The 19,998-nt window shown below is 53.8% G+C and overlaps 1 pseudogene; it reads left to right on the forward strand.

Annotated features, from left to right (window-relative positions):
- Positions 1 to 19,998, forward strand: part of LOC131586342 (uncharacterized) — a 448,419-nt pseudogene that overhangs the window by 354,891 nt on the left and 73,530 nt on the right.

The following is a 19,998-nucleotide window of genomic DNA, read 5'->3' on the forward strand; positions in this document are numbered from 1 at the left end:
ATAATAAAAGTGCTTTTATAAATGCATGAATGGCAAAAGGAAGGCTATGGACAACCTCCATTCCTTATTGGGGGGATATGGTTACCAAAGATGAGGAAAAGGCTGAGGTACTCAACACCTTCTTTGCCTCAGTTTTCAACATCAAGACAGGTTTTCCTCAGGACAAGTGCTCTCCTGAGCTGGTAGATGGGGACAGGGAGCAGAACAGCCCCCTGTAATCCAGGAGGAAGCAGTCAGAGACCTGCTGAGCCACTCAGATGCTCACAGGTGGATGGGATGGGATGGGATCCATGCTAGGGGGATGAGGGAGCTGGTGGATGAGCTCCCCAAGCTGCTCTCCATCATTTCTCCTCATCAGTCCTGGCTCACTGGGGAGGTCCCAGAGGACTGGAGGTGCCAGTGTGAGCCCATCCCCAAGAAGGGCTGGCAGGAGGCTCTGGGGAACTGCAGGCCTGTCAGCCTGAGCTCGGTGCCTGGTGAGGTTTTGGAACAGATCCCCTTGAGTGCCATCCCACGGCACCTCCAGGATGGCCCAGGGCTCAGACCCAGCCAGCGTGGCTTTAGGAGGGGCAGGTCCTGCCTGACCAACCTGATCTCCTTTTATAACCAGCTGACCCCGCCTGGTGGGTGCGGGAAAGGCTCTGGATGTGTCGAGCTGGACTTCAGCAAGGCCTTGGACACGGAGAGCCACAGCATTCCCTGGAAAAGCTGCAGCCCACGGCTTGGAAAGGAGCACTCTTTGCTGGCTGCAGAACTGGCTGGAGGCCGGGCCCAGAGAGTGGTGGGGATGGTGCTGCATCCAGCTGGTGTCCGGTCCCTGGTGGTGTCCCCAGGGATCTGTGCTGGGCCCAGTCCTGGTTAATATCTTCACTGAGGGTCTGGCTGAGGGGGTCGAGTCCAGCACTCACAAATTGCAGATGACACCAAGCTGGCTGCGAGTGGGGATCTGCTGGAGGGCAGGACAAGGAGACACAGCCTTAAGCTGCACCAGGGCAGGTTTAGGCTGGACAATAAGAAGGAGTTCTTCCCAGAAAGGCTGATTGGGAATTGGAATGGGCTGGCCAGGGGGGAGGTGACAGAGTCACTGTCCCTCTCCAGTGGAGTGCGGGAGTGACATCAATCTCTGTGCTTAATAACTGATTTTACTTTAAAACAATTGCTTCAGAATTGCTTCCTGTTTCAGCCTGAATGTCTGTGGTGGTTTTGTATTAGTTGATATTTGGTGAGGAGAGAAGAAGCCAGCCATGCAAATGATTTTTCTAGGAGGGAGCTGCCAAGAGCTTCCTCTGTGCTTAGCAAAAGCAATAGCTGGCTGGCTCTGAGAACTGACAACCTATGAAACCATTTAGAAGCTGGATCCTCCTCTGTGAAATCCCCATTTTAAAGACAGGCAAGCCCAGGCAAGCTCTCTGTTGTTTCCAGCTGTGAAGAGTTAACTGGGTGCTGGTCAGGCCGGCCCTGCTCCAGCCTGGCCTGCACCGAGCCGGGCTCCGCCAGGCCCCGGGAGCGGCTCTGGGCTGGGCCAGGCCCCTTCACCACGGCCCGCGCGGCCCCAGCGGCTGCCGGGCACAGGGAGGGGAAGCCATCGGCCCGCAGCTGGAATTGAAGGGAGCAGGGGCCTGGGACCAGCCATGAGGGCAGAACAGCCACGACTGTTCTGGCCGGGCCCCCTGAGATCTTGGCACAGCCCCAGCACGGTCTGAAATCCATCACTGTGACTGCTTCGGCCACTGCCCGGCAGAAACCATCATGAGCATCTGCAGGTCTGGGTGAGATATTAACTCTTTCTGTGCACAGATGAGACCTGCAGACCTCGATCCTCCCCTTGGGTGAGAGGAAAGGACAGAGTGGGAGACTAATGCCAGAAGTATGGTAGGCTACACCTGTCTTCATATGTCATTGAATTAGAGAAAAACTCTCTCCAGGGCAAATTATGCAACACTTTGCCTCACAATCCATCAGTCTTAATTACAATGAGAGGTAGATCCTAATTACAATCCAATTAGAGCAAATCAACATTGTGTGAATGGCAAGAAGAATTTGCTTGTCAACAGATGAATATGTCCCACTCAAGAATGAACAAAATCTGCCTTTACTTGGAAGAAAGTAGACATGGAGCAATGCAGTATTTGGGTTTTCTCCAGTGATAAATGGGGCAAGAAGCTGTAACAACTCACCTGTTTTACAGAACACAAGTACTGATACAGCCAATAGTGCACCACCACTGAAGGGATCTTCAGAACATTCCTTTATTTCTTAACAAGGAATGGGCAGCAAAATGCTGGCATTTATCTGAACTGGAAGCCATGTTCCTTTCCTGTTTCTGCTTGAGCACACTGTTCTTTGCAGACTTCACTGTGCAGCCCATCAATCCTCTCTTGGCCAATAGCTAAATGGCACAACTACCAAAACACAGGTGCCAGCATCATCACCCCAGCATTATTCCAGCACTGCTCTGCTGGTGCACAGCAGCACAGAATGGCTTGGCTTGGAAGGGACATTTAAAGGCCATCTAGTGCAGTGCCCTGCAGAGAGCAGGGACACCTTTAGGTCAGGTTGCTCAGAGCAGGAGCTTGAATGTCAGCAGGGATGGATGCCCACCCCTCTGGGCAACCTGTTCCAGGGTTTCAAAACCCAGTGTAAAAAATATGTTTCTTATGTGTAGTCTGAATCTACTGTCCTTTAGATTGAAAACATTCCCTCTCAGTCTTGTCACAACAGGCCCTACTAAAAATTCTGTCTTGTCTTTTTTACAAGCCCCCTTAAAGTACTGAAAGGGAGCAATCAGGTCTCTGTGGAGCCTTCTCTCTTCCAGGCTGAACACCCCCAGCTATCCCAGCCTGTCTCCAAAGCAGAGGGGCTCCAGCCCTCAGAGCATTTTGTCCCTCCTCTGGACCAGCTCCAACAGGACCATGTCCTTCCTGTGCTGGGCACCCAGAGGTGGATGCAGTACTCCAGGTGGGCTCACACCAGAGCAGAGGGGTGGTGGAATCACCTCCTTCAAGCTGCTGGGCACCCTCCTTTGGAGGCACATGGCTGGCTCATGTCCAGCCTCTCACCTTGCAGCAGCCACAAGTCCTTCTCAGCAGGGCTGCTCTCCATCCCTTCATCCCCCAGCCTGTGAGATCAGCTGGGCTGGGACCCTGTCATAGCCCTTGGACAGAGCTGCAGGGCAGGATGAGCTCCCTAGTGAAGAAGGCAGATCCCACTCCCCACACAATTCCACCCTGGCCATGAGGTCACAGCAGCCTGTGGGGTGACAGCAGGCTGAGGTGACAGCAGGCTCTGAGGTCACAGAGGTCCCAGAGCCCCGTGGTTGCACAGCACCACAAGGACCGAGCAGTCAGTCCTTGACCACGACTGTTGTGGCAGCAGCGGCGGCGGCAGCAGCGGTGCTGACATTGGGACAGCGGTGTCAGGACAGTGGTGGCAGCAAGATCTGCAGGACTGGCAATGGGCAAGGCACCATGGCCTTTGCTCTACGCCTCCTCCTCCTGCTCCTCCTGGCAGTGGCCCTGCCTGACAGGGCTGCCCAGGCTGCTCCATGGCAAGCAGGGCGAGCAGGTGAGCCCGTGGCCTCGGTCCCCTTTCCAGGGACAGTGCTCCCTTCTCCCTGGGAAGCATTGGGGATGGTTTTCCCCAGGACTGAAGGGAGGGTTTCCTCTGTGGGAGGGAGAGAGGCCTCAGGGGCCCTGGGCTGGTCCTGTTGCCCCTCCAGAGATGTTGCACAGGGCCTGCAAAGAGGGTGGAGAGTGTCCAGAGCCAGCCCAGAGCTCCCCAGGCCCCTCTGCAGCTTTGGCCATGTCCATTGACATCTGGCTCCCACAGCCTTACCCAATCACCTTGCAGTGCCCAGTTCCCTAAGGCAGAAGGGGGTCCCAGCACACCATGGAATGATTCTGATCTATGCTCCCTTCCAGATGAGGGTGGTAGGAAGGCTTCTCAGGCAGCTTGGCTTCATGATGATTTTCTGCCTCTGGAGCCCCATGCAGGTATGTTCTCACTGTCCCAACAAGGAATAATCATTGACAACCTGGCAGGAACCAGGTGACAGAAGCTTCTGTGGCTGTTGAGTTACAGGTGTGTCTGCAGCGAGGATGTTTCAAGCTCCTTTGCTGGTTGCTGCACACAAGCCCAGCTCCCATCACAGGGGTGAGTGGTGTGTCCCTGCTGATCCCACAGGCTGAGCCCTGGTTCTGTGGGATCCATTCATCTGAAATGGAAATACTTTCTGTTAAGGTTCTCCTAGAGGGAGGAACAAACCTACAGAAGACAAGATGCTGAGTGAACTGGATAGACACCATGGTGGGTCCATGTCCCTCAGCCTTCTCCTGAGACTCAGCAGCCGGGGGCTTTCCCTGCACATCTGGACACGCTGTGCCCAGCATGGCAGGAAGGGATCCATGTCAGCGTCACTGCCCCACTGCTGCTTTCACGGCCTGCAGGGCTGTTTTCAAGCCTGGCCTGGCTGCAGCTTCTCCCCAGCCTCTGCAGGAAGGCATTTGGCATCAGCTGACAGGGAGCCCAAACTGCACCGTGGTCCATGCACACCCTGAGATCCCATGCAATTTCCCAGTCTTGGGGTAGATGTGGAATGGCAGCTCTTTGGAGGAGGGAGGGCCCTGGCCTGGCTCCAAAGTTTTGATGGCTTCCTGAACCTTATCCATGACTTTGACAAGTATTGCCTCTTGAACATGCCACCTTCCTGTTGGGGAACAGCCCCACCTGATCCAGCTGTGGCTCTTCCTTTCTCCAGAGATGAACCCAAAGGCTGTGCTGAAGGCAGCGTTTCCCGGAGGAAGCAGTGGCTCATGGGCAGCTTCTGCTGCAGGAAGGGAGGCCATGCCAGGCACAGTCACAGTTCCAGGAGGTAATTGCTGTGTCTCTGGGCCTGAGCCCTGCTGAGGCTTGAGCTGCCATCTCTGCTGCTTGGCTGTGTGAGCACAGTGCAGAGGAATTATCCTGAGCAGGCTCAGGTCACTTGGCTACTGAGCAGTCCTGCTGGGATCCCTCCATGGGAGACACATCCCAAAACCTGGCAGCTGCTGCAAGGGGTGCCCATGGTGGGGAAAGGGCTGAGGGGGAGGGTAAAGCTCCAGTGTGTCCTGACAGGGCCTGGCTCTGTCCCCTTGGGCTGGGGGAGCTGTCCCAGCTGAAGGAGAGAGGGCAGGAGGGAGGTTCCGTTACCTGTGGCACTGAATGCTGAGGTTTGGCCCAAGGCCTTGGGGTTTCCTCTGTGGGAGGGAGAGCCCCTGGGCCCTAGGCTGGTCCCACTGCCCCACCAGGGATGTTGCACAGGGGCTGCAAAGAGGGTGTTGAGAGTGACCAAAGCCAGCCCAGAGCTCCCCAAGCCCCTCTGCAGCTTTGGCCATGTCCATTGACATCTGTCTCCCAAGGCCTTACCCAAACCCTTTGCAGTGTCCAGTTCCCTAAAGCAGAAGGGGATCCCAGCACACCATGGAATGGTTCTGATCTGTGCTCCTTTCTAGACAAGCGTGGTAGGAAGATTTCTCCAGCAGCCTGGCTTCATGAAGATTTTCTGCCTCTGGAGCCCCATGCAGGTATGTTCTCACTGTCCCAACAAGGAATAATCATTGACAACCTGGCAGGAACCAAGTGACAGAAGCTTCTGTGGCTGTTGAGTTACAGGTGTGTCTGCAGCAAGGACATTTCAAGCTCCTTTGCTGGTTGCTGCACACAAGCCCAGCTCCCATCACAGGGGTGAGTTGTGTGTCCCTGCTGATCCCACAGGCTTGAGCCCTGGTTCTGTGGGATCCATTCATCTGAAATGGAAATACTTTCTGTTAAGGTTCTCTTAAAGGGAGGAACAAACCTACAGAAGACAAGATGCTCAGTGATCTGGATATACGCCATGGTGGGTCCATGTCCCTCAGCCTTCTCCTGAGACTCAGCAGCCGGGGGCTTTCCCTGCACATCTGGACACACCATGCCCAGCACAGCAGGAAGGGATCCATGTCAGCGTCACTGCCCCACTGCTGCTTTCATACCCTGCAGGGCTGTTTTCCAGCCTGGCCTGGCTGCAGCTTCTCCCCAGCCTCTGCAGGAAGGCATTTGGCATCAGCTGACAGGGGGCCCAAACTGCAGCACAGGCCATGCACACCCAGAGATCCCTTGCAATTTCCCAGTCTCAGGGTCGATCTGGTGTAGGGGCTTTTTGGAGGAGGGAGGGCCCTGGCCAGCCCAAATAACCTGGCCTTTCTCCTGATCCTTATCCATGACTTTGACAAATATTGCCTCTTGAACATGCCACCTCCTCAGTGGGGAATGGTTCTGTCTGATCCAGCTGTGGCTCTTCCTTTCTCCAGAGATGAACCCAAAGGCTGTGCTGAAGGCAGCGTTTCCCAGAGGAAGCAGTGGCTCATGGGCAGCCTCTGCTGCAGGAAGGGAGGCCATGCCAGGCACAGTCCCAGGAGGTAATTGCTGTGCCTCTGGGCCTGAGCCCTGCTGAGGCTTGAGCTGCCATCTCTGCTACTTGGCAGTGCCTGCCTTTCAGGGATTTTGCACAGAGCATGGAAAAGGTGTTGAGAATGTCCAGAGCCAGTCCAGAGCTTTCCTCAGGCCCCTCTGCAGCTTTGGCCATGTCCATTGACATCTGGCTCCCATGGCCTTACCTGACCCCCTTGCAGTGCCCAGTTCCCTAAGGCAGAAGGGGATCCCAGCACACCATGGAATGTTTCTGATCTGTGCTCCCTTCTAGATTGGGATCGTGACATGGAGCATCTGCAAGTGCTGGTAAATGGCGGTTTGAAGACCTTGCCAGATGCTGGAGGCAAGTTCTCAAGGTCCCTTCCTGCACAGAATAATCAGTGTCAAGGTGGCAAGAGCTCACTCATGTGCCGTTTCCCTCAAGAGTCTGAAGGTTGATGGATTCTGGAAACCTTGCCCCATTCCCTTCTGGAGCCCTGAGTGATCCCACAGCATCGCTGTCAGTGGGAGGAAGGAGCATTTAGCTGTCAATCTTCTTCCCGTGTGCAATGCCAGTGTCTCCTTCCGTTTGCTCTGTGCAGCCACGGAGAAGAGCAGAGAGGGAATGGACCAGGCCCAGGGCTGTGCCCCAGGGCCGTGCCTTGTGTGGCTCCTTTCTGGCCCCAGGGAGCCTGAGATGCTCCTGCTCCAGCTGCCAAGCCCTGGCCCTGCCTGGGGCTCAGTTCAGAGCTGCTGGCAGCTCCAGGGAGTCCTTTCTCTCCTGACTGCCATGCAAGGGGCTCCTTCCATCCCATTGTGGGGCCACTGCAGGCACGTGGTCCCCTGCTCCTGCTCCTGAGTGGAAGGCAGAGATGAGGGAGTGCCTTGGAGGGCAGCAGTCACTCAGGTGCACTCACTACCGCTCTGGCCTGAAGAAGAATCTTCAGCAGTGTCACGGGAGCTGTTCTGTTCTGCCTTTCTTTGCAGATGAACCTGATGATGAAGATGATCTGGATTCCCCGTCCATATCAGTTACTGAGCCTGATGATGAGGAAGATTATGAGGGTAGGTGAAGGCCTTTCCCCCTGGGAGAGATGCCAGCTCAGAGCCCAAAGCTCGGCCAGGGCAGCATCGCTGCAGGTGCCAGGACAGAGCCGTGCACGTGTGTGTCCTTGATCTGCGTGATCCTCTCACTGCTCCTGTGGCTCAGTGCTGCTTGTGCAGATCAGCAGAGATGAGAGAAGCTTCTGTGGCTGTTGAGTTACAGGTGTGTCTGCAGCAAGGACTTTCCCAGCTGCTGAGCTGGATTCTGCAAGCCAGCCCAGCTCCCATCACTGGGGTATATGGTGCATCCCTGCTGACCCCACAGGCTGAGCACTGGTTCTGTGGGATCCATTCCTGGGAAATGGAAATACTTTATATTATAGTCCCCTGAGAAAGAAGAACAAACCTATAGGAGATAGTAATGTAGCAATGGGGGAACTCAAATATCTGGACATAATCCTGAATGATCTGGAGGGACGCCGTGGTGGGTCCATGTCCCTCAGCCTTCTCCTGAGACTCAGCAGCCGGGGCCTTTCTCTGTACATCTGGACACAGTGTGCCCAGCACAGCAGGAAGGGATCCATGTCAGCCTCGCTGTCCCGCTGCTGCTTTCATGGCCTGCAGGGCTGTTTCCCAGCCTGGCCTGGCTTTTCTCCCCAGCCTCTGCAGGAAGGCATTTGGCATCAGCTGACAGAGAGCCCAAACTGCAGCATGGGACGTGAACACCCTGAGATCCCCTGAAATTTTCCAGTCTCGGGGTAGATCAGGTGTAGGGGCTGTTTAGAAGAGGGAGGGCCCTGGAGCATTTCCAAAACCCTGGGCATTTTCCTGACCCTTATCCATGTCCTTGACAAGTATTGCCTGGAGAAGACCAGCACAGCACAGAGAAATTGTGCCATTCAAGCTCAGGGGGTTGAGCAGTCTTGTGCCAAGGGGTGGCAAGGTGCCTGCAGGCCCCAGCTCTGGGGGAAACAGAGAACGTCCTGGCCGTATCCAGCGTGCTGCCAGCTCAGCAGTGGAGCACAGCACAGGCTCACGCTGCCCATTGCTCCCACAGATGCAGCTGGCACCACAACACATGCTCAGAATATCTGGGAAATCATGAGAAGAGTTTTCTACCAGGGAACAGATGGTTTGATTAAGTTAATGGCCATTGTGGCTGGTGGAGCACTTTTCCTGATGATGTGCTGTGCCGGAATCTGGTATTGCCGGAAGAGAAAACGGTGAGTGTTTTGCTGATCTCTGCCTCAAACAGTTTCTTGAAAGGCTGCTCATAGTCAGGAAACATTCCCAGTGAAGCTGCTGTGGACTTGTGGCTTAAGTTCTTGGTTGCCCAAATAACTCTGCTGAGAGTTCTGCTGCTGCCCAGGCCTTTCATTGGCCTCTTAATTGCTGGGCCTTGTCCTGGGGAGCCCGCTGGGGCTGCAGCCAGTGCTGGCTGCCACTGAGGCTGCCTGGCCAAGAGCAGCCCCAGGAGCAGCGGGCAGAGACAAAGCAAGGTGGGCAGGAGAAAGAGCGGGGATGAGATTGCCCTTGACAGGCAGAGGTGCTCTGGGGCCCGCTCCTGGCCAGGGACCCTGCCCAGAGCCATCCCCTGCTCTCCAGGGCCTTGAGGGGCAGCTGTCCAGCTGGGCCAAGCTGTGCCAGCAGCTCCAGCCATGCTGGGGAGCCTTGGCAGCTCTGGGCCCTGCTGTGCAGGAGGGTCCCTGTGTGCCAGGGGCAGCTGGGGGCCTCAGCCACCTCCTCTCTCCACAGGAGTGCCTCTGCAGCTTCAGAAGAGGAGCCAAAGATTTTAGTCTAAGAGAAGCTGACCTGTTATCCTCGCTCTTCACATCTCTCCCCATCTGCTGTGCTGTGGCTGCATCCCCATCTTGAGGGCATCCCAAGACCCACACCTCTCAAGCGAGACCCTCTGCCCCTGAGCCCCCTGGCCCTGGCCCCTGGCCAGGACTGAAATTGGGCAGCCCCTGTGCACCAGAGCAGGGGTTGGCCCATGTTTTTTGTTCTAATAAAGAGATGGAGCTCTCACCCCAGTGTCTGGCTGGTACCACCAGCAAAGCCCACACAGCACCAGCCCTGGCTGAGCTCCATGTCCAGGAGCAGCTGGGGGTGCCCACGGTGTGGGTAGGCAGGAGCCAGGCAGGGGCTGCCGTGACCAGTGTTGGGGCACTGAGGGGCTGGGGGAGCCCATGCTGAGCGTCCCTGGGCTGTGAGGGCACATTTCCTTCAGTGGCATCACCTGGGCCTGCACCTCATGAGGCACACAGGGAAAATTTGGGCTCTCTCCTAAGGTGTGCAGGGATCCCTCATGAGGAGTGCAGTGGGGTTAAATTGAGAGGGTTTTTTACTCTTCTCAGCACAGTAAAGGGGACACTCTTGGCCGAGTTTTGCAAAGCTGGGAGGAAGCCTCTTGTGAGCCCTTGGGTCTGGCCTGTGGGCACAGCGGGCAGGTGGAGCCCATCCCTTGAGGCCAGTCCGGGCTGCTCGGGCCGGGCTGGGCTGGGCCGGGTGAGCCGGGCCATTCTCTGGGGCACAGGAGGCACCCGGGGCTGTAACTGAGGCCGTGGCTTCTCAGCCTGAAGGGAGACTGGCTCTGCTGGTTCAGAGGGCACAGCTCAGATCCCAATTACCTTTGTAAAGCTGCTGGGGAAGTGTTGAGGGCAGAGAGTTCCAACCCTTCTCACTGGGAAGCTGGGCTGATGCTGTGGGTTTTTTTAATTTTTTGCCCTCTAAATTTGTGTCCTGGCAGAAAGTTAAGTTTGCTTGCTCTCAGTCAGCCCCTTTTCTGCTTGGTGCTATTATAAATGAAATTAAAATAAGACAACAAGAGCTATTAGGTTAACAGCAATTTAATAACAAGGGAAAAAAAGATACAATTTAGTGAATTGAATAGAAGGATACAATTTAATAAAAGAATACTATTTAGTGGCCTGAATAGCAATTTGGTATAAAAGGAAAACAATTTAGTAAAAGAGTACAATTTAGTGAATAACTTCAGATACATAGATATATATTTGTGAATATAATTTGCCTGTAATTATGATTAAAGCATAAGCAAAACTGACCAGGGTACAGGGAGGGCTTCTCACCCCGCCTCACATACCAAAACAAAGTAATTCAAACTAAAATTATATACTGTATGCATATACCTATTCATTAACGTTTCCCATAAGTCTCCTCCTATTTCCAATTCATTGATTTAATATCACTATTCTTCATGGCACATGCTTCACTTGTTGCTAGGGGGTCTTCTGTCTTGTTTTGGTGTTTTTTTGGACGAAGGCTTACACTCATCCTCGTTGTCCTCTGGATAACCTTACGGGCTGTGTGTGCGTACTAAGCGTTGTGTTATGTAAGTAAGCATTGTGCTCAACTAATAAGTCTTATATTTTATAATTTTCAGGCCCTATACCTAAAGTCATTCCAACTTCATCCATCTCAAGGTCAATTTTGTCTTAGGACATTTCTTATCACAAAACTACATCCTGTACCTTAATTTTAACATGTAACATCTGTAGAGGGCTACATCTGCCTTGTAACACCAATTCCCTTGATTGCTCCTAATAATAACTTTCCAAATAGTTACAATTTAGTTAGCACTAATCATTTCCATTTATTACAGGAGGGTGTGAAAACAGGAGCATTGTTTGGTGTGGCCTCCTCTCTGCCTTTCACACCTTTCAGTGCTTTGACCCAGCCAAGAGCTTTCTCCAAGAGTGCAATGAAGCAGCTGCTCCTGCTCCCAGGTCTGGCTTTTTCCAGTCTCTGACCCTGACTGGTTTTGTCCCTCTTGCTGTGCCCTCTGTTCCCCCAGGGGCTGCCCCAGGCTGAGGGATCAGATCCAGGCACTGCTGCTGCTCCCTGGGGACCAGCCCCAGTTTGGTTGTTGCTGTCAGTGCCAGCAGAAGCGGTGGCTGGAGCAGCGGGTGCTGACAGTGCCCCAAGGCCCGGGGCTGGAGGGGTCCCTGGGCTGGGGCTGGGAGGGAGCTGCCCCTTGTTCTCCCTCTGCCTCACGCAGAGCTGGGCTGGGCACAAGTGGGGCAGCAGAGCCAACAGGGAGCCTGCGAGTCTCTTCCAGCCGTGCCTGCTCAGAGTTTGGCCTTGGAGCTTCAGGTGGGCAAAGGCAGCTGCTCTGCTCCCTCTGCGTGTGCCCGTGTTCAGCAGTGCTGCTCCATCAGTCTGTGCCCAGCAACGGGGAAAAGCCTCAGCCCTGCAGGGCCAGGAGCTGCCGGGCTCTGCCTGAGCAGCTCAGCCAGCGGGAAGGGAGCTGCTCCACACGGGAACCAGGAGCAAAGGACATGCCTTTTCTAGGGCATATTTTCTGTAAACAAACAAACAAACAAACACGAAAAAAATATGAAAGATAAAAATTACTACCAAATGTGTAGTGAAAAATCTATAACTCTGGAGTAAGAAAGAGGTAACTGATCCTTTGAAAAAGAGAACTCAGCTTTGATTTTAGTTAGTTTGTACATGTGCTAGTGGAAAGGATCCATTAGCTGCCTTCCTTTACAGATTTGATGGATGTTTTCCAATATTAAGATATTTTACACTGCAGTTAAAGGAATAGGAAATTGAAATACATGTTCTTCATGACTGTGTCTTGAGTGTAAAAATTTTGCAGTTTGAAACTTGGACCTAAAGTGTTGCAAATGGAAGTGATAAATCCCAATGGACTGAGTGAATGCAGCTTTTCCTATGGGATGTGCAGCACTCCAAGGACTTCCTCAGTGGGGCTGTGGGTGCTTGGAGCTTTGTCCTGTGCCACTCCGGGATGTCATGAAATGGGACTTCACCTGCCACCAGCCCAGGTCACGCTCTGCCACCCCAGCTCCTTGGACCTTGTGTCCCCAAAGAAGACACAAGGTGTTTCTGCTGCTCCACCTTTGCACAGATCCACAGAGAGCTGGGATTATCCCAAGTCTCGTGTCTCCATTGTGCCATATTCCTAAAGAACCAGCAGCCCATCCTGACGAATATGGTGAGTTACGTGGATGGTTGTCAGCTCCCTTTCCTGCCTAGAAATCCTGAAACTGCTTCTAAATGCTGTTCCCTACAGCTCTTGGACACCTACTGACATAGAGCTGGGAAAAAAATGCCCTGGCCATGGCTTACAAGGTGAGTTATGCCAAAGTTAGAGCTCTGTGGGAAATCTCTATCTGTCCTTATCCTTTTAATATATCTGTACGTGAGGGTGTGCATGGATGTGTCTTGTATGGAAAGGAAGGAGAGTGCAAACAACGTGACTGACACTTTCACTCTCTGTGTTCATTCCATACTCATGGGTACAAAGATATTATGGAAACCTTTGCAAGGACAGACCCTTCTGTCCATGGATACAGAGACATCCAAGAGCCCCTGGCACAGACAGACATTGCTGCTCTTCAGCCACTGACAGGACGAGTCCCTGAGACTGGGGCTTGGCCTTCCTCGTGGTGAGGGGAATCAAGGAAGGCTGCAGTGTGATGGAGACTGTGATGGGCTGGGAACTCACTGGGGGAAAGGAGGGAGCAGTTGTGAAGTAAAAGGCAGGTGGGGGACAGAACTCCTTCAGAGAATAGAACTGTTCTGAGCTACAGCTTGAGCAAGATGAAAAATGTCATTTGGGGTCATCCCAGATTGATTTCATTTCAGAAGTTATGGAACAAGTTTAATTTTTGGGAGGTGTCATGTTTTCCCTTGGAGGTGGACACTCTGCAGACTTGAGCTGCATTGCCAAAATGCTCCAGTCTCTGCTGCAGGTCACACCGTTTCTTCTTTGGCTGATCCCGGCGCGGTGCTGAGCCCAGCAGAGCCCTGGCAGAGCCCAGAGCAGCCTCAGCATCCGCAGAGCCCGGCTGCAAGGAGAGAAAGCAGAAACCGCCCGTCAGCTGAAGGCTCCTGTCCCCTTGTCCCAGCCAGCCGCGGTGCCCAGGCCATGCTGGCCGTGCTCAGAGCTGGGCCCAAAGCTGCCCATCACTGCTGCCTTTGGGAGCAGAGCAGGAGGGCAGGACATGTGCCCAGCCTGCAGCCAGCCACGGCAGATCCAGCCCCTCAGCAGCTGCCCAGAGCGGGATGCTCCTGTGCCCGCTGCCATCTCCCAAAAGCTCTTGTCCCACCCATGCCAAGGAGATGAGGACCCACCTCACACCATCCGCTGCCAGAAGAAAAGCTGGTCCCAAACGATGTCCTCAGTCTTCTCCAAGGGCACGGCCCATCCACGCCACAGCTGGTCCCAAGCACTTCCTGATCCAGTCTGGATCCCACCTAGAACGCTTCCTTTAGAAAAACAAACAACAAATTAATGAAAATAGATTACAGACAAAAAGGGGAAACAAGAAAAATGGTAAAAAATCTTATCTCTGTCAGAAGCTTGAGGAAGGCCCAACCCCTACATTCTGGGGAAAAACCCACCCATGGGTGAGGGAAGCCCATGCTTTCTCCCTTCTCCCCTGCACTGTCCCCCAAAATCATGGTGATCCCAAAGCAAAGCAGGGGTGTGGAGCAGCCCAAGCCCTTCCTTGCCTGCACAGCAAAGCAGCCGTGCTCAGGTTCTGGAGTCCCACCTGTGCTCCTGCCATGGGGGTTTGTTTGTGTCGGGCTGGCTGCCCCAGCCCCAGCCCGGGGCACGGTGGGTGGTGGGGGCTGTTGGCAGGGCCAGGATCCCACTCCCATTTCGTAACCACCCCAGCCCATGTCCCCAGCCCTGCCAAAAACCAGCTGGGCAGCCACTGAGGAATCAGTTGCATCTGCCCCAGTGAAGGGGAAACCTTTGGTTCCCGGCCAATGCACAAATCTGGGAGCATCCCCCTGGGTCTGGACTGACCTGAAAATTCACTGTGGAGCCTGGCTTTGAAGAAGGTGCCAGAATCAAAGTCCATCATCACCCGCTGCCGCTGGCCAGGTGGAGGAAGAGGTTGTCATCCTTGCTGTTGTCCTCCATGTCTCCAGCAGCAGCAGCAGCCCCACCTGGTCCAGCTTCTCCAGGGGCTCCTTCTTCCCTGGGGTGACCCCAGGCTGTCAGGGTTCTGCCCAGGGCCCGGCTGTCAGTGAACCAGGACAAGCAAAACCAGCTCAGATGGTGCCCACCAGTGCTGGGCAGAGCAGCTCAGCTCCAGCACAAGGGCTGTGTGTTCCCATTTGATGAGCCCAGTGCAGTGACACAGGCAGGACAAAAAAGTCTGGGTTTCTTTGCTGCTGATTGCCAGGGCATGTGTGGAGCTGTAACTTACCAGGTCCCTGCATCACTGTGCCTGTGGCTCTCTCCCTTCTTCTAGGGCTGATGAATATCCTGCATCCAGGGATCATGGAACAGGTCTTCTAATGAGGGCCTGTCCAAGGAGTTCAGGGATAAACACCACCTGATCAGAAGCTGGCAATCTGGGGAGAGAAACCACAAACCACTGGTCAGTTGGAGAAGGCTCCAGTCTGCTTTGTCCCACTATTACCGTGCCCAGGCCACGCTGGATGTGCTCAGAGCTGGGCCTAAACTTTCCCATTAATTTTTTTGTTTTGGAGGAGAGCAGCAGAGCAGGACATGTGCCACCTCCTCAGCAGCTGCCAGAGCGGGATGCTCACGAGCCCGCTGCTGTCTCCCAACACTGGTGTTCCCCCCATGCCCAGAGATGAGGATTCACCTTGGGAGAGCCGTTGTGGCAGCGGGAGCTGGCCCCATCTGATGTTCCTGCCCCTCCTGAAAGGGTGCTCCCCGCAGACCATCTCGTGCAGCAGGATGCCCAGGGTCCAGACGGTCACTGCCTCGCCATGGTACCACCCAAAGTCGTTCCATTCCGGGGGGCTGTATGATGGTGTTCCTATGGAATATGGGTGGAGCTCATCAGGGGGATGCTGCTGCTCCCAGAGCCTGACCCCAGCATCCCTGGGCATGTGGGGGCTTCCCCAGTGGCCCATGGGGTGACCTGCTGCTCTCTCGCCAGCACCTGGGACTTGGGTACAAACCCAGGGCTGGAAAAGAAGCCACTGGTGCTGGAAGAGGGCAGCAGAAACCCTGGCAAGGCCTGACCATGACACACAAAGGGAAATACCCACTCAGTGCTGGGGAAAAACCATACCCACATCCTCCCTGCTGGCATTGCCCAAAACATATTTTGAACCAAAGCAAACCAGGGAAGCACAGCAGTCCAAGCCCATTCTCAACTGCACACCAAACCAGCTGGTGCACAGGTTCTGCCTCCCCCTCTCTGCCACCCCTACCCATGGAGGATTTTGTCAGGCTGGCTGCCCCAACCCCAGTCCTGGGAGAATCCCTCCTGCCACACCCTTGTTGTGCCAGGAGATGTTGGGCCAGGAGATGCTGGGACCAGAAGCCTACCCCTGTGTGGGCTCACCTGCAAATTGAGTGTAGGCTGTCTCCTGAAGGTAGGTGCCACAGCCGAAGTCTATCAGTTTTGCCTCGCCGGTGTCCAGGTCTACCAAGATGTTGTCCGGTTTGATATCTCGGTGCAGGACCCCGCAGCTGGTGCAGTGCCGCACGGCTGCCAGGACCTGCCGGAACAGCTCCCGCGCCTCTTCCTCGGACAGGAACTTCCGTGCCCGAATGAAGTGCTGCAGGTCCTGACACCGCTCTGGGCGCTCCAGCACCATAACAATGTAGCTGGGGAGCTCAAGCCACTCCAGCAGCTGCACCACACCGGGGAAGCCTGTGGACACCTTGTCCAGCAGCACTATCTCCAGTGGTGCGCTGGTGCCGTCGGGCTGCGGGAGGAGCACGGTGCTGTCAGTGGGGCTGAGGCCGTGCCAGGGCTCGGGAAGCCCTCAGCCAGCCCGGGATGCTCTGTGCCCTCCGCTGGCCCCATGCCCGCTCTCCCTCCAGGTGTCCTGGCAGCTCCCACCCTGCCGGGTCCCGGCTCATCCCCGCCCGGCACGCCCCGGCTTCTGCCGCTGGCCCCGCTCACTCACCAGCTCGCCCCAGTGCCGGACGCGGTTCCGTGGCACCTTTTTGATGGCCACCTGTAAGCCAAAGGGAACAGCGGATTCAGCTCAGCACCTGCCGTGTCCAGCCCCATCCTACTCCTCCGCCCCCTTCTCCTCCTCCGCCCCCTCCGCCCGCTCCTCCTCCTCCGCCCGCCGCTGGCCCCACCACTCACCGGGAGTCCGTCCGAGAGCCGAGTGGCTGCGAAAACTCTGCCAAAGCCGCCGCGTCCCAGCAGTGAACCCACTCGGTACCGCTGCTGCAGGGCCTCCTGCGCCTTCCCTGGGGAAGAGACGCGGCCGTCAGTGCTCGGCCCGGGGCCAGGAACGGCCCCCGAGCGCTCCCCGACCTCCCCGGGCCGGGCATCCGCAGGCGTTCGCTCTTTGGAACGCGACAGCGGCGGCTCGGGGCCGGCGGCCGCGCTGCTGAGCGGCGGAGCTCGGGCCGGGGAAGCCGCAGCGGAGGCGGCGGCAGCGGCCGCGCCGCCTGTGTCCTCCGCGGTCCCCGGGAGGAGCCGGGGCCGGGGCCGGGGCCGGAGCCGGGGCCGGGGCCGGGGTCGGGGCTGGGGCCAGGGCCGGGGCCGGGGCCGGGGTCGGGCCAGGCGGAGCCAAAGGGCAGCGATGCCGCCCCAGCCCCAGGCAACGATGCCCGCCCAGCAGCGCCAGCGCCAGCACAGCCAGAGCTGGGTGGAGGTGAGACCGCGGAGGGATGCTCGGGGCCGGGGCCGGGGCCGGGACAGCCCCGCCCGGGGCCGGGGGCGGACCGGGGGCATGGCCCGGGTGGGCACGGGGAGAGGGAAACTGGAAGAGAATGGGACACAGGAAAAGGGAGAGCGGGAGAGGATGCGGGACAGTGGGAGAGGGAGAAGAGAGACAGGGAATTGATAAATTCGCTGCTTTCGCTGCTTTCGCTGCTTTCGCTGCTGCCGCTGCTGCCGCTGCTGCCGCTGCTGCCGCTGCAACTGAAGCACCGGGACCGTTTGTCCCCGTGTCCGTTTGTCCGTTGCCCGCTCGGCCCCGCCCCGAGCCCCGCGCTCCCCGGGCAGCCCCTGAGCCTGGCCAAACACGGGATCTTTGCCCTGGTGAGCCAAGAGCCAGAGTCTTGACTCCTGCACAGGGGCACAGCAATGCCCTTGGCTGCTGCTGTGCCTTGTCCCTGCTGAGGGTCAGACACTGTCTGAGCACATTCCCTGAATGCAGAATTTGTACCTGAGCCAAGCACTGCACTTGTGTCTCCAGCATTGCTTTCCAAGTAAAACAGGGGGAGTCAAACTGGGTATAGCTCATGGTATTTTACAGTGTCTAAAACTTGCCGAGTCTCAGATCTTAGAGGTGAGATCCATTTGGAATGAATGGGATGGACAAACAGTGCAAGATGGAAAAGGGAAACATAAAAATAAATAGAGAAAAATGGAGAAAAACATATTGGTTGTTTCTTTGGATTTTATTTTCATTTCTTAAAAAAGCTGTTTCAATTTTCCCAGAATCTTCTCCCCAGTCCTGTCCTTTCCAACAACCTGTCCTGGAGAACAAGGCACAGCTCCTGTCACAAGATGTGCCCCCAGCTGCAGCTTCTCTTGGCTTCCCACACTGTGAATGCAGCACAACTCTTGCAGCAAAGCAGGACAAATATCTGAAGAACTTGACAACTTGTTCTTTCTTTTCCTTGTGCACTGGGGAGTTGTGCCATTGGTAAGGTTTTCACTGTTACTCTTCTACCCAAAAAAACATGATGAGTTTCCAGGAATTGTTGGGGAATACAAGCCTGGCTGAATGTGGAGAAAGAATCTCCAGAGCCTGCAGCCAGCAGTGGAGAGCTCATCATTCCAAATGCCCCATGGACATCTTGAAAGTGATCTGGAATGTGAAGATGGGCTGACAGAGGGAGTTTGTTTCTGTGTTCAGTTTAGATGATTCTACATGTCTTGCAGTGGTAGAAATCAAGAGCACAATCAGTTGATGATAAGCACCAGAACATGATAAGCTGGACCTCTGAGTGGATGAGAGAAAGAATGTGAAAAGGAGAAATGCAGGGAATGACTCGGTGAACTTTGTGTGTAAGAAGGGTCATTTTTTCTTATTCTGTGGGATTTTTCTTGATTTTGGTGGGATATTCAAAAGATTTGATGGAATGTTTCTGGAATTTGATAGGGTTTGGGGAATATTTAGGGATTATTTTAAAATTTTTTGCAATTTCGTTGGATGTTTTTCCAATTTTGTGGGATTTTGCAAAAGTTTAAATATTTTGTGTGATTTTTATGAGATCTTGAAGGATTTTGAGTAGAGCTGAAGGATTTTGAGGAATTTTTCTTGATTTTGGGTTATTTTGTGGAGATTTGGTGGGATGTTTCTGGAATTTGCTAGGGTTTTCAGAACATTTAGGCAATTGTGTGGGATTTTTCTGCAATTTTCAGGGATTTTGTAGAGACTTGAAGAATTTTGAGGTATTTTCTTAGATTTTGTGGAAATTTGTTGTGATTTGGTGGGATGTTACTGGAATTTGGTGAGGTTTTGAGAAGATTTCTGCAATTTTGTGGAACTTTTCTGCAATTATGCATGATTTTGTGAAGACTTGAAAAAGTATGAGGGATTTTTCTTAGCTGTTTTGGAAATTTGTGGAGATTTTGTGGGATGTTTCTGGAATTTTGTAGTGATTTCAGAACATTTAGGGAATCGTGTGGGATCTTTCTGCACTTTTTTGGGATTTTTCTTGAATTTTGTAGGATATTGAGGAGATTTTATGGGTGTTTTGTGGAAATCTGAATGATTTTGAGGAGACATGAAGAATTGTGAGGGATTTGCTTAGATCTTGTGGAAATCAGTGGGGATTTTTTGGGATGTTTCTGGAATATGGTAGGGTTTGGGGAAGATTTCTGCAATTTTGTGGCATTTTTCTGCAATTTTGAGGGATTTTTCTTGATTTTGTGGAATTTTTTGGAGATTTGGTGGGATGTTTCTGGAATTTGGTCGGGTTTTGTGAAGATTTAGAGAATTTTGTGAGATTTTTTTTCCTGGAATCTTGAGGAATTTTGAGGAGACTTGAAGAACTTTGTGGGATTTTTCTTACAATTTGTGTAATTTTCTGGAGATTTGGTGGGATGTTTCTGGAATTTGATAGGGTTTTGAAAACATTTAATGAATTGTGTTGGATTTTTCTTGAATTTTGCAGGATATTGGGGAGATTTTGTGGGAGTTTTGTGGAATTTTGAGGGATTTTGAGGGGACATGAAGGATTTTGAGGTATTTTCTTAGATTTTGTGCAAATTACTGGGGGTTTTGTTGGATGTTTCTGGAATTTGGTGGGGTTTTGAGAACATTTAGGGAACCGTATGGGATTTTTCTGCAATTTCGTGGGATTTTTCTTGAATTATGTGGGATTTTCTGGGGACTTGAAGAATTTTGAGAGATTTTTCTTAGATTTTGTGGTATTTTGTGGAGATTAGGTTGGATGCTTCTGGAATTTGCTGGGGTTTTCAAAACATTTAATGAACTGTGTGGGATTTTTCTGCAATTTGTTGGGATTTTTCTTGAATTTTGTAGGATATTGAGAAGATTTTGTGGGAGTTTTGTGGAATTTTGTGGGATTTTGAGGCGGCATGAAGAATTTTGAGGTATTTT

Source organism: Poecile atricapillus, chromosome 19 (genome assembly GCF_030490865.1).
Source record: "Poecile atricapillus isolate bPoeAtr1 chromosome 19, bPoeAtr1.hap1, whole genome shotgun sequence".
NCBI classification, from domain to species: domain Eukaryota; kingdom Metazoa; phylum Chordata; class Aves; order Passeriformes; family Paridae; genus Poecile; species Poecile atricapillus.